Source organism: Malus sylvestris, chromosome 4 (assembly GCF_916048215.2).
Source record: "Malus sylvestris chromosome 4, drMalSylv7.2, whole genome shotgun sequence".
NCBI classification, from domain to species: Eukaryota; Viridiplantae; Streptophyta; class Magnoliopsida; order Rosales; family Rosaceae; genus Malus; species Malus sylvestris.
The window spans coordinates 6,465,266-6,479,175 of record NC_062263.1 but is presented as its reverse complement, the minus strand read 5'-3'; the positions used below and the strand labels follow the sequence as shown (position 1 = coordinate 6,479,175).

General features: G+C 37.4%; 2 long non-coding RNA genes across 2 annotated transcripts in view; one reads left to right on the top strand and one right to left on the bottom strand.

The window, feature by feature from the left end:
- The window catches only part of LOC126619570 (uncharacterized), a 31,488-nt gene extending 18,698 nt beyond the window's left edge, over positions 1-12,790 (bottom strand). Inside the window, exon 1 of the long non-coding RNA XR_007622103.1 lies at positions 12,597-12,790. This is a non-coding gene — a long non-coding RNA (uncharacterized LOC126619570). The remainder of the gene's footprint in view (positions 1-12,596) is intronic.
- LOC126619569 (uncharacterized) lies at positions 45-11,715 on the top strand. The gene is made up of 3 exons (XR_007622102.1): positions 45-653; positions 1,926-1,992; positions 10,929-11,715. It is a non-coding gene; the product is annotated as an uncharacterized LOC126619569 (long non-coding RNA).
- Positions 12,791-13,910: the final 1,120 nt, after the last annotated feature.

Below are 13,910 nucleotides of genomic sequence, written 5' to 3'. Positions count from 1 at the left end.
ACCTCATAGCCCAAGGAAAAAGTCAAAGCAAACCCAGCTTTTGTTCAAAATGGCCCGAGGCCTAGCCTTTGTCTGAAACCTTAACCCTTTTATGCTTTGTATGTGCCTTCTTCCATAGTTTCTTGGAACTACCAAAACAAAATTCACGGTTGTCCTTTCTAGACAAGCAGTCCCACACCCATTCGACTTCACCCATTCGTCATCCATTCGATTGCCCTCAACCCAGTCCTCCACCCTTTTTGACCTTGCCCCCCCCCCCCACGACTAGGCCATCCCTTTCTGTTCAGCGGTCTACGGTGGACCTTCAGGTGTCATCGTAGGTGGCTGTGAACTCGCAGGTGGGCTAAGGGTCTGAGGGTGAAGCTTATGAGTGATAACGCGGCTGGGAAGGTTTGAAGGCTGGGTTGTGCTCTTGGTTTGTAGAATTCGTGGTGGACGGTGAACAGTGTGTCTGTTCAGAGCTTGTTGTGGTTTTAGGTTTGAAAGTGCAAAGGGGGTCATCATGGGGTGAGGTAGGTTGTTTCTAGGTTTTGATAAGGGCTGCCATGGGGTTTATTACAGTTGGGGCGGTGAGTGCCGCTGGTGAAGTTTGATCGAGAAGGAAAGAGCGAGAGGGAAATGGGAAGTAGCAGTAGGGGTGTTGTTAAGCCAAGGTTATTTTCTGTTGGCACTGTCTGTACCCAATGTTAACATTGATACTTGAATGTTTGACTGTATTTTTCTGTTATTTAATCCACCAACAGTTGCATATTCTTTCATTTAGTCAAACGTGCCTACCTCATTTTCTATCTATAGTGAATTCACCAACATGTTGTAATTAATTTGTAGAAGTGGTCCCTTCTTTTCTACATATAGTTATGTCTCTTGCCTACAAGTCTTGATCATAAGTTAAACTTCACAGGGCCACCACCTTTCATGTGACAGTATTTTAATCAGATTTGGGTGGTAGTTGTATTTGTTGTTGTAATTTTGAGTTTGAAAAATGGTTGCATGGGTATATGTTTATTGATCGTAGATTTTTGGTTGTAGGTTTTTGTTTGGACATATAGCTTGCATAGTTGAAGCTATTCGTAGGACATCATAAATTGATTTAGCTTCACACTATCTTGATCAAGAGTGTATGAAGCTTTTTAGTTAAAGCTTTATAGGTGAAACTTTATGGGTGAAGCCTTTAGGTTGAAGCTTTGTAGTTGAAGCCTTTAGGTTGAAGCTTTGTAGGTGAAGCTTTTAGATTGAAGCTTTATAAGTGAAGTTTTTAGGTTGAAGTTTTGTAGATGAAGCTTTTAGGTCGAAGCTTTGTAGGTGAAGCTTTTAGGTCGACGCTTTGTAGGTGAAGTTTTTAGGTCAAAGCTTTGTAGGTGAAACTTTTATGTCGAAACTTTGTAGGTGAAACTTTTATGTCGAAACTTTGTAGGTGAAACTTTTAGGTTGAAGCTTTGTAGGTGATGTTTTGTTAGGCACCATAAATTGATTTTGCTTCACACTATCTTGATCAAGAGTGTGTGAAGCTTTTACATGTTGGAGTTGCCTCCTATGTGTTGAAGCTTTTGTTGGGCACTATAAATTGATTTTGCTTCACACTATCTTGATCAAGAATGTGTAAAGCTTTTACATGTTGTTGTCGTATTCTATGTGTGAAATTAATTAATGATTATTAATCAATTAATTAGTTGACTAATAACTAATTAATTAGTAATTAACAATTAATTAACTGATTAATAACTATTGAAATAATTAATAATTAATAATTAAATATTTTTTGGTTTTTTATTTCTTATTTTTTTTATTTAGCTTGTGTAGAAGTCTCAAGGCTTGACATATGGGGCTTTCTCATGGGTTAAGTTTGAATTTCTTTACCCATGTTGAACTATATAAGAAGGATGAGTTTCCACTTCTTACATTGCTTTCATTTGCTCATTTTGTAGTGATTTTTTGAAGGTATAGTGCTCTCTAGTTGAGAAGGATTCCGACAGTGCTTGACACCATCTTCAGGTTGGTAGCCTTCTTAATTAGATCAAATGCTTTCATTCTTGTTGAATTGTTTGAGTTTCTATGCAATTGGTTAAAAACATAATGAACTGATTGAGCTTTCTTCATGCCCTAAGAACCTTTTAGGTTTCTATCCTTTACGTAGTGACAAAGTTTGTTTCTGTTTGTTATAGATGTTAAAGCTTGGAGGTCCTAGTGATGCGGGCTCCCCTAGCTATAGCTTTAGGTTTGAGCCTGCAATGTCAGAGTCTTCAAGGCCTTTGTTAGAGTCTTGTGTAGAAGAAACATTGGATGACCTTCACGATCATCAAACATGCATTCCATTTCTTTCTCCCCAAGCTTCCGATGAAGGGATAAGTGAGAAGCGTAGGTCCAGGGATGTAACCTTATCCGATATTGGTTCTACCTCCTACATGTTGGGGGGGGGGATTGCTCTTGATGCCATACCCATCTTTCGCTCTGAGTTCACGGTGGACCACATAGATAAAAACTTGTTAGATAATGAAGAGCAGCTTGAGGCCCTAAGGCAGTCATGTACCCAGTAGTGTAGGAATGCGCTTGGTGCATGATGAAGAATTGCTCACTGAGCCGCCCAAGGGTCACGTTATGTTCTACACCCAGATACTAGTGACTTTAGGGCTGAAGCTACCCTTGCACCCATGGCTGCAAAATGTGCTATCTCTTATTGGATATGCGCTTGGATAACTCAATCCTGGTTTATGGGATACCTTGATTGGGTTTTATATTATTTGGATGAAGTATGGATTAGATGAGTCTGCCTTCCATCAGTGGCGCTACTGCTATAAGATATGTCGGTTGAAGTCATGCACTGGCCATGCTGAGTATATGACACAACCTGACTCGAATTGTCCACTAGGACTCTGAATCGAGTTGTGCTGGTTGACACTTGGAAGGTGACGAAGCTATAAAGTGTAGTAATGTGGAAAATGTGAATGAATTTAAACCTAAAAATGCCTAAATACGAGAGTGCGCTGTGAGTTGGAACGAACCCATTTCACACGTGATGTCAAATCATAAGTAAAATACAATAGAGTGGATTGAGAATCCTACCATCGAAGGTAATCTCCAATACCAAGATTTGCCACGAATCCTCGTCGATAAGAAAGCTCAGCCATTAAAACCTGGAGGGTTGGAAAAAAAAAAAAAAACAAGGGTGAGTGGGCCTGAAAATAAAGTTTTAATAAAAACCTTCTGAAACGTTATAACCCCTCGATATAAAACCTGTATAATTTCCAGAAAATCATACTACGTATAAGTATGAAATCAAATGCAAATCAACAGTAAATCCAGAAAAATTCCCAAATCACTTCATATTGGCAGCAGCATAATAAAATTAGGTGCTCATCAATCTATGTTGACATACGAGTCGGAGTTTCCTAATGCAACATGTACGACTCTGAAATCAATCTATGATAACACACAAATCGGAGTTGCCTAATGCAACATGTATGACAGTGTCGGAGTTGCCTATCATTACAACCTGTACAACAATGTCGGAGTTGTACGACAGTGTCGGAGTTATATGACAGTGTTGGAGTTGCCTATTATTGCAACCTGTACGATAGTGTCGGAATTGCATAAATAACAAATATAGTCATGCCATAACTCAATCATTTCAAATAACACCTGAACTTACCTGCATGTCCCACGTTCACCTTAGCACTTCAAAGCTTTCACAACAATTATATGTAGGTAATATGCATATGGATATGCCATGATGCAATCTAAAACTCAACCATATCATAGTATTTAAATATATATATATATGACGTGGCATAAAATGCATAAATCAATTTAAAAGCATTTGTGGAACTATCAATCATAAATATACGATAAAAAGGAAAGGACCCACTCACCTGAGGTCCGCACAACAAATCCCTAGCACAAATATCAAGGCGTCACGAACGATCATCGCCTGTGACCAAATATTTAGTCATGTCTCAGAATTCTTATCGATTGAACACGTAACTTACATAAAACACATCCCCAAGGACGTTCTAGAATGATTTTAGACCCATTGACCAAAAGTCAACCGTCAATCAAAGATCAACGGTAGGGTCACAACCCTACGTAACTAAATCTGAAAGATCCGCATCTTGGATTTCTGATCCGTAACTTCTAAAGATCCACATTATTCTTTTAGAACATCATATTTAAGTTTCATTGTGATCCAACAGTTGGATCTCTGCCAATTGCAAAATTTAAATGGCAGTCAACGTTTTATTTTCACGAACTTACAAATCCAATTCGGGAAGATTCGTACGTAAATTCCCAATCTGTATTAAAGGTTGATGACGATCCAACGATCGGATTGTCAATTCACATAATGTTCAAGTAACGGTCTTTATCAAAACTATGTTCAAACAATGAGATTTCATCAATCAGACTTCACCTATGGAATTGAGGTGTCAAACTTAGCTTAGGAAGGTCAGGGGTGACTCGGCACACGCGTCGTTGCCACGCGCCGCCGCACACGGCAGTCAACCGCCCTGATTCGTCGAAAAATTCAACTATCTTAAAAAATTCTCAAATTTTATAGAAATGAAGATCTCTAAGAGTAGAGGAAGTTTTATACATGTGACCAAGTCCAATTTGGTCGGGAAAGGCTCCAATTTCACTCAAACCAGCTGAAACCCTAAAATGGGTGAACTTTGATTCTCCTTCCTCAGTGTTCCAAATGGTTAGGTCTTGTTCTTGGGTCCAAGGGAAGTTGATTAACGGTAGTTGTGGGTGGTGGTACTTGCTGGATCGGAGGAATCACCGTCGAGCACCTCCGATGCTCTGGTGAGGTTCTACACGGTTTTGGACCTAAAAACTTTCGAATTTGGGTGGAGATGGTAGAGGGGAGGTTGTAGAAAAGATTGCAGGTGATGGATGGTTGAGTTTCACCTGAAAAATGGATGAGATTGGTCGGAATTCACACCGGTTCGAAATCGGGTTGCTGCACATGGACGGGTCGACGGGAAATGGTGGTTCTTTCTCACCCTTCCTGATTGGTCCCTCTTTTTCCCCCCTAATCTCTGATTGGTCCTAAAAAATAATATGATTGGGCTGGTCCTCAACCTTGATTGGTTACAATTCCCACATGGTGGGAGTTTTAATCAATCTAAAATTCATAGCTTAGTAAAACGACTTCAAATGTCCGCAACTAAACCGTTAAAGCCCAGACTCGCAAACGGCTTTCACCTATGCTTTCGTGGCTTCGAGATCTATTCGAAGACATTAATTGTGACTTCGAACAGCCAACGAAAGTCAAACATCCTCGCCTCTAAGGGCATTTTCATAAAATCACTACTTTAAATTTTATAAAACTGAAAATTAAGGAAGAGTTGTCACAATCTACCCCCATAAAAAATTTCGTCCCTGAAATTTAAAATCATTGTTATACAAAAGTAGTGAAAAGATAGCAGAGAAATAGATATGTAAGGAAGATATTAAGTTAGAGTGGTTGCATAAAAGAGATTGTCATTCCGTCGCGATCAGATTGAAATGATTCTTCTTTCATGCCTCCAAACTCAAACTTTCCTTCTCCTTCAGTACAATACTATAATATACTGCTTTTATAAAACATACAGTAAAAAATATTTATATATGTATAATAAGATCCTATCAAAATACATATATAATAACATAAAGTTATTGTACTAAAATTAAAACTGATCATAGACTATTTTTCACCTACGCACTCATTGCGTTACATGCTCCGAAGATAAGCATGTAGTATATTTGGGTTGAGCCTAGACAATGAATAACTAATTAAATAAGTAAATACAAATGCTAACGTAGAATGACCTACTTGTCTACTTGCTTAACAAACCCAACAAATAAGTTATTGATATTACGGTCTGCAGCCCGCAATACCAACAATTTACTGTTGTCTCGATAAGCAAGTAACAAATTCCCGAGGGTGCCATATTACCATCTTGCCCCTCATTGGGAAATATACTTACATCGTCTGATCCAAGTCTCAATCGTGCTCACGCATTACCCTCACGGGTAACATAAACAATAATCATAATTTTTTATTATTTTTTTATATCATAATCTTGATTATTCAAATACCTATTCGCAATACTCATTTGTCAAACATGTTCCGTGCATAGAATCTCTATACCAAGGCTCAAACAATACCATAGCCAAACCAGAAATGTAACCGTAGTTACACATAACTCTAACCAAGGTAAGTGCCTACCATGACTGGCTAAAACTGTAAAATATTCGAAAGCAATATGTCCTTCAAGATTTGGATAGTAGCTACATACACACCACATAACCCAACAATGTAGTTCATAACACCATAGTGAGCAGGTTCATATTGAATTTCCCTCGAATTTAGCAAAACTACACCAATAAGAACCGTCAACAATTTGAAAGTCAAACAAGTCCAACAAATCTAGAATACAAGGTAATTGAAATTAATGTATGACATCTCGCTACAACGGTAGCTTCTAGAACATTCAATCACCAACAATTAAGATTCGTTTAGCAGATTATTTGTTGGGTGATTGAGAAATTAATGTTCACGACTAAATGTCAATGTCGTAGCAACTCCTCTAGACAATTTTCCTGTTTCAAAAATAATACAAAGTGTAGTAGGGTAGACATAGACCCAAAATTGATTATAATACCTTCCAGCACAAAGAGATGAATATGGAATCCCCACCAGAATAAACACTAGTCTAAATGCCCAAGAAATCTAATAATTTCATGAATGAGGAAGTTTTCCAAGTGGTCAAAAATGTAGTCCCTCTGGACCAATGAAAAATGGGTTGACTTGTGAAGTCGATCTATAAACATCGAAACATCATCATCATCTCCACATGTACAAGATACCTCATACCGAAAGTGTATGATGATATTTCCCAACTCCCTTCATATACAAGAATTGATTATGACTATTCGAACCATTTCTTGATATCTCGCAAGTGACGTCAAAACAATACCTGGGAATTCCAACTGAAGCAGGATAGGACAGGTCGAAAGTGTTCAAGTATTCATATGTCTTTTGCTGCATTAAATAGTAATTACATTTGCACAATCTGGATAATACACGATAGTGCAATCGTAGAAGTTGATTTAGTTCTTCCATCATCACTATCATAAATTTTAGCTTATCTCAAATGAAGATGTATTTGAGAAATCTAATGTTGGTAAAGGTTCTAGATACGTTCTCACCGAGAAGTGTCATCCGATATTTCAAATGAAGGTAATAACACTTGACTCTAGTAATGAATAGGATGGTTCATTTTGAACGGTTTTAACCGTTGGAAAGTATAAGCGATTCTCCGTCATGCTGCCTTAACACAGTTGAATCATTCGGAGAACACGTCATCATGGATTTCTAAAGGATCAATGTCATCAAAAAAAGGTGTAAAGAAAAGGTAAGGTGAGACAACAGTTCATTTGTCAGAAACTTTATTCATAATTAACATCCCAAACCAAACTAATTTTCCTTGGTCGACAAGTGAGGAAAAACACTATAGTAAAAAAAATCGATAACAATTTGTCAATAAATTTGACAAGACCAAAGATTGTCTCGAATTTCACAACACTTGGTGAGAATTCCAACTTTCTTATGCTACTACCTTTTTGGAGAAAAGAAAAGAATATCATTTACAAAAATCACATCTCTCAGAAGAAGTACCAATTTACACAAAGGTGATATTTGAGGAATTTGATGTGAAGTTGACTGTTGATAATTGGAGAATTTAATCTCGTTACTAGAATAGGTGAGATAGTCGTCTACAAGACTATTATGAATTCGTCAAACTATAGAAGGAAACTCGAGTTACAAAGGTTGGTCGATTAGACCATCAACTCAAAATAAGGGATAACGGTTTTTAATCGTTATCCGAGGAAGTTGCTAAAATCTAGGTACAATCCTAAAGCTCAGTCTTTCACCTTCGCAGATAGATTTGAGATTTCCAAGATAAAGTGTTTAATAACCAAGTTCTTTCAATGAAGTAGGACTTGTTTGAAAAGTCATAAGGAAAACTGATATAAGAGTCGTTTGATAAGAAATAGAGAGAATAAATGTGATGTTAACAAGGTGGGTCAATGGTGTATTCATTCAGTGGCATCTTAAGTAAAAATTTGAGAATTGATGCCATAGGTAAACATCCTCAAAACATACTATACTACTAACCAACTCTACTGCACTGTCTTCACAGTTTTCTCGACACTCAAATCACTCCAACAGAGAGATATCATCTCGTATTTTGATTCTATTGTCTATTTGAGGAAGTGATGGAGATATGGCTAGTCGAAGAAGTTTTGATTACGTAAATAGGTAATATGGTTAACATAACCATGAGTTTACTATCTTAATACAAAGTTTGCCCCTAACTTTCTGAGATTTAGTTTCTTAGGCTTCAGCAGTAACTATTAGTCAGTCTATTTGGTCGCGCTCTAATTAACAGATTTTTGATTTTTGATATTGTTCGTTACCCTGAAACTGTGATCCAACATTCTGGCATAGAAGTATCACTTCCAGATACTAGCATGTGTCCGATATCAGAAGTTCTACTGCTTGAATACTGGCTAACAGTTCTAGGATATTGAACAATATCATCAATCAGTAGCACCACCATAGACTAGTTACAGATTAGAGCACGTTTGTGTGGTTGGTTTAAGGTGATTGGTAAAGAACTGGTACTAAAAGCTGGTTCCATAATTCGAGGGAAAATACATACTACTTCGGGGATTTCTACTAACCGTAGATATAACAATTCTTACTCCCGTGCCAATGCTCATCAAAATGACGAGTATAGCACCAAAAGTAATGTGGGAAATTAGTATTGGTTGGAGTGTTCTAAAGTCAGAAAAATAGAATTTTCTAGTAATCTACTTTAGAACAGACTTAAACAGAAGTCGATCTTCCTCCTGAAGATCCGAAATGATCATTAGTGTCACGTTCTGATCCCAACATACGTCGAGAATCGACACATGACAAGGAAAATAACATTCGTTGAATATGGTATAAGTTACGGAATGAAATACTTTAACTGATAACCCAAAATAATGTGAAGGTGGCTAAGTTCTCCACAAAATATTTACAAATAATTACATCCCAAAAAGAAGCATAATCTTTGCTTTACTAAGAACAAGTATGAGGTGCTCAATAAAAAGTCCCAAAAGATAAAGTACAAGAGTGAAACAAGGGTAACCTAATGCTCCAAGTCTCTAATAACTGCACTGCTACCCCCACCTACAAACTTCTTGGAGTCTACTCAAACATGTCACCTGTACGATTAGTGCCTACACTATCAGAATGGTGCACCAGGCAAACAACAACCTGGACAAGTTGGGAAGCTTATGAGAGTGACAATACTATCAAGTATGTGAGAATAATGCTAATGCCAACCATCAAACACAGTTTACATATCTTGAATATAAATCATTCATAAGAAATAAATACCAACTTTTGTAAACCCCGAAGGAGTCACCCAGACATCCAACGGTTCGTCTGAAACCAATCACAACATCTCACAACCATCTTCTCATACAACACAATGAAAAGTAGAGTTAGAGCGACATAGTTTGGCCGAAGCCTACACCTTTGAAGCCATCTCAATTCAAATTCAATAAATCCCAAGGTGAGTACGATCCCGGACCTTCACTCAACGGAATCGCGAAATAAGAGGGATTCATGACCATTTCTCAACGGAATCCAAGATACGATTCCGGACCCTCACTCAACGGAATCGCTAAGTACAATACATAACAATAACTAAATGAAACCCAAATTAGATATGATTCTGGAACATCACTCAACGAAATCGCGGAATAAAAGGGATTCCGGACCATCTCCCAACGGAATCCGAGTGGATACGATTCTAGACCATCACTCAATAGAATCACAGAAGACCAACAACCAGAATGTATGACGGCTCAAAGAAATGAGACCAGCACAGGCTACTTAATTTACAAAAACTCAACAAAGGGAGATTAGGCACAATTACTAAATTTAGAACCAATCACCGAAGCGGAAAGTGAAACAATATCGAAGCAACAAATCCCCATCATAATGGTTAACAGTCCATTACTAGTCCTCACATTAATCTCAACATGCCAATCATAGAAATCAAACCACATTTCCAATATACATGCCACACCCCATTTCATAAACATAAATTGATGTCAAAGTATTGGAATAACAATTCAATAGAACATATTCATAAAACCAATTCATATCCACACAGAATCATAATTATGACAACCTGGTAATTACCAATATCACATATATTAAAGTCACTCACCTAGAGTCCATGTTAATGTACCCTAGCACGATAGTCAAGGCATCACATTCTATCACCGCCTAACAAAGCACAAGTCCACATTTAGATTTCCTTCGATAATTCACATACTAAAAAATCCTCATATGTCTCCCACAACAATATTTAATGAGGAATTAAACTATCGTTCTAATGTAGGGTCCATGATCTTATGTCATTTGCTTCGTAAAATCCAATCACTAGATTTTCACTTATAAGTCCCTAAGGTCCTTAAACAATATCTACAATAGCATACTAAAATTTGGTGTCAATTCAATGATAAGATCATCAATTGTTAGAATAATCAAGTGGCAGACCTTATCGATAATATATACAATCAACAGCATTTTCATAAATCGAATGTCACATATCGGAAAATTCGACTTTTTCCAAAAATTCTCAAATTTTACAAGAATGAAGATCTTAACAAGTAGAGTAAACTTTATACCTGTGGCCGAGTCCAATTTGGCCGGAAAGGCCCTCAAATTGGCTCGCACCCAACGAAACCTTGATGTGGGTGTTCTTCAATTTGCCTTTCTTGGTATTCCAACGCCCCAACCACCATTTACTTCTGTTGGATTCATGCTAATCGTTGTCGATGTTCCTAAATGGGATACTAATTCATTTTATACATTTCTTTTGTAGGTCTCTTTTGGTGACAACGAGTTGATGAGACTTTGCGATTGAATGTGCTAAAGTATTAGTGTTAGAAAATGTTTAGTTTCGGAATATTTTGGAGCTTTGAATCATCTAGTATTCAAGATATGACTACTTTTTGTTTTTAGAAGCTTTACTTTGTAATCATATGGATTATAATTAAACACTTGTTTGGGTGTAGCAGAAAAATATCATTCATTTCAATTGCCGGGGGTGTCATGCAGAAGCTCAAGGATAGAAAATCAAGGTACTAGGCGGACCAATGTTGAAGCCATCACTCATGATATTGCTACATCAACGGAGACTTCTCACAATGTGGAAGTGCAGACTGTAGAGGATAAAAGTTCAAAAAGGTGGCATAGACTACAACGACATTGTGAGGGACCCAGTAATGACGAGGATGTTGAAAAACATTATTGTTTGTAGCTGTAGGGGGAGTACTTCTGATCCGCAAGAACGAGGATGTTGAAAACCTAAAGAAACTACTCGAAGAGACGACGTTTTATGATAAGCAATGGCAAGCAACCTGGCAGGACGAGACGCCGGCTAGCAGTAGCAAGAATAAGTAGTTGAACTGTTGATGTTGAGTTTGGACTTTTGAATTTGGGTTGTCTTCTTCCTTATTCCTTCGAGATTCTATGTAATTTCTATGTGCTAGTGGATAATGAAGATTCAGTATTCAACCACTGTATTATGGTCCCGTTTGTTAGTACATGTGTGTTTACATTGACAAGTCAACTTTGAAATTTTCGGTAAATCTGATTTCCTTGTTAAATAGAGTGGCGTTCCACGAGGGGAAAATGAGATTGTATTGTTGGGAATGAACCCTTATCACGACGTTGAGTCACCATGCTAAGCTTGCGATACCATTACCGTGATGTTTTACATGTATGTTAAATTCTCTTGACAGTAAGCGAAGAAGATAATGATCAATTACGAAAACACACCAAGATTCGTGTGATTCAGTTCAGCAAATTTCTGCCTTAGTCGGCAAAGAGTTTTCGGGTCGCAATACAAGAGAAAATAGCCAATACAAGATGGTATTACGATTCTCCAAGACCCTTTTAGTTAAGGAACAAATGCCTTTCTACCTTCCCCTTATATAGGCACAAAAGATGGCTAAAAGATCTCTCTCTCTCTTCCATGAGAGTTGTTCTCTCCTCTGTGAGAGTACCTCCACTGTGAGGAAATCTTACTTAACAATCGCTTAGGTTCTCTGTTCGTCAGGAAATCCAGTTCTGAGAATTCAATACCATTTATTATCCACCAACCAAAAACAAATTCAATTTAGCTCTGATTGTCCCTTCTGCTTTTAGTTTTGGTCCACCGACTCAAACCTTGTTCTTTCTTTGTTAATTCAAACTGACTCCTGTGCGAATCTGGGTCGCGGGGGTCCCAACGGTCGTGATGGTGAGGAGAAGTAAGAGGAAAAATCCAATCACCCGCGATAAATGCCAATGGGACACTTCAGCACAAGGCAGATGGGTAAGCGTAGCTGAACAAGGGAATCATAAATGTTCCCAACTACTTCAGGGCTCCATCTTGCGATAGCATGACCTTCAGCCATCTGCAAAAACAGAGTTAAAGATAACATTCACCCAGACATTAAAGACAAGGTACAATCCAAATTCTCCCTTGATTGTTGTATACGAACACCTTTTTTTCTGTTGGTGCTTCTTCTTTATTTCCATTCGGAGTTTGAGAACAGCATGCAGGGCGACAGGACAAAGAAAACAAATACAGCTTATCTGCAAGTAGTTTCAAGTGATTCTTGGTCGTTTTTCTTTGTCTGGCTCTTCCGTGAGATAGTTATTTCAGACATTCATGGCTGGAGAGGCTGTTGAGGAGTTAGTGGTCCATCTAGAGAGAAACTTGAAGCTTACTACTATGGACAAGGATGGGCAAAATACATATGGGGGGTTACTGCGGGACCCGTCTATTTAAAGTTCACAGTTACGGTTATAAGTAACCGTTTAGACGAACAAATAGTTATAGGTATAACCGTTTATCTGTGAAATTTAAATGGGTGGTTATAGGTATTACCCTTGGTTATAACAGATATTCATCGGTTATGGTATTACCTGCGTTTCTAACGGGTATCCATTTACCCATTTAATTTAATATATGTAAATTTTTTTAAAAAAATTAAAAACCCTAAATTTGAAATTAGTTTGATGTTTTTTAGTAGGGATCCTGTTAAATCTCATTGGTGAAGGGAATGGATTCTATTTGACAACCAAATTATATATTATACTTTTCACTCAAATTGTGTTAATTTCTCATGTGGCTATGGAGGTTATCTTTGGGATTAGGGACACAGATTCGAATATAAGTGCAAATGATAGTCGTACCAAAAAATTACCAGGGGATAACATTGCGTGACATTGGATCGAAAATTACTTGTTAGAAAAAAGAAACGTTATCCTAATTTCTATGGTCGAAGATAACGCATTATCCAATGAAGCATTATCCCAATTAATTAGATGTGCTTTACATGAACAACTAATTAATTAGACGGGAAATCGTACACCGTCCCTAAATCTTCATTTTACAGCAACCTTCAAAAATCCTAGCACTGTCAAGACTACTTTATTTTTGTTTTTTACTTTGGAGTTATCGGTGATACTAATTCAATTTATGCGTATGAGTGTGTGAAAAATCATGGAATGTAAACCTTCTGTTTATGCATATTGATGAATGGTGATACTAACTCAATTGATTTAGTACTTCGCTTTTGTTTGTTGTTGCTGTTGTTTTTATTTTTATTTATTTATTTATTTTATAATTGAGTGTACAATGTAAACCTTATGTGATCACTTACTTCTGTTGGATTCATGCTAATCGATGTCGATGTTCCTAAATGGGATACTAATTCAATTTATACATTTCTTTTGTAGGTCTCTTGGTGACAATGAGTCGATGAGACTTTGTGATTGAACGTGCTAAAGCATTAATGTTCGAAAATGTTTA